We start from the raw sequence: 1,051 nt of genomic DNA, 5'->3' as shown, positions 1-1,051 counted from the left end.
GGACCCAACGCGTCCTGACGCCTAATGGACAACTACGTCCATCCATACGAAGGCCTACACCGAACGCGTCTAGACGCCTCAAGGCTAGGACCGAACGTGTCCTGGCGCCTTATGGACTACTACGTCCATCCATACGAAGGCCTAGATCGAGCGCGTCTAGATGTAAGATCCAAGAAAATGTAGAGTTTATAAACAAGTCTTAATATATGTTTTATTAAAATTTACATGATATTTCAAGGTGTTGTGCAGTTCAGTTGGTGTTCAAGTCTTGAGAAGAACATAAAATTCTATATTATTTATTTATTTTGTTGATATAAGTGTAACACTTGTTATCGTTTGATTGTTAAATTTGTGATGTGTTGGCTTGTTGCTAAAAATATTTATTTAGGATTGAATGTAAGAGTGTTCAGATTTTAGAGAGAGGTTCATGTGAAACATTTGTTTGATTTTATTTATATTTTCTCAAGGGCAATAATGTCCTTTCCATTTGGTAATTGAGGTGTTAAAGTTATAAATAGGGGTGTGGAAAATAAAGAAAAATATTTTAAATAATATAAGTTAAAAAAAAAAAAGGTAGGAAGTTATTTTTTTAAAACTGCTTGAGATATTATAGGAGCACTACCTAGGTGGTTTCTTTTAATCATAATATGATTTATTTAAAATAAAAATAAAAAGGGGTTTATAAAAGAAAGGAAAAGAGATTACGTTAAGAATAGAGAAAGAGAATAGAGAGCATGGTAAGTCAGAAACTTTCTTTGAAAAAGAGAAATCTTTTCTTTTAAAAGATATAGCAGAAGTGTGAAGACCCATTAGTGATTCATGCTCTATGATTGGCTAAGGTATGGGAAGCTTACTTTTTCTTTATTGTATAATCAATGTGGAAATTATCTTTAAGTATATTTTATGATCATAAAAAGCTATCTTTGCATTTAATTGGTGATTAATTTGATCGAATACTAATTGAATATTTTGATGTGATAGAAGAATGTTTGAATTTTGATTGATGATTTTAATCATAAATAAATTACATTGTTTATTGTGTATCATTTTG

This window comes from Vigna radiata, unplaced genomic scaffold (assembly GCF_000741045.1).
Source record: "Vigna radiata var. radiata cultivar VC1973A unplaced genomic scaffold, Vradiata_ver6 scaffold_263, whole genome shotgun sequence".
NCBI classification, from domain to species: domain Eukaryota; kingdom Viridiplantae; phylum Streptophyta; class Magnoliopsida; order Fabales; family Fabaceae; genus Vigna; species Vigna radiata.
The sequence above is the reverse complement of the archived record's forward strand: the minus strand, read 5'-3'. Positions refer to the sequence as shown.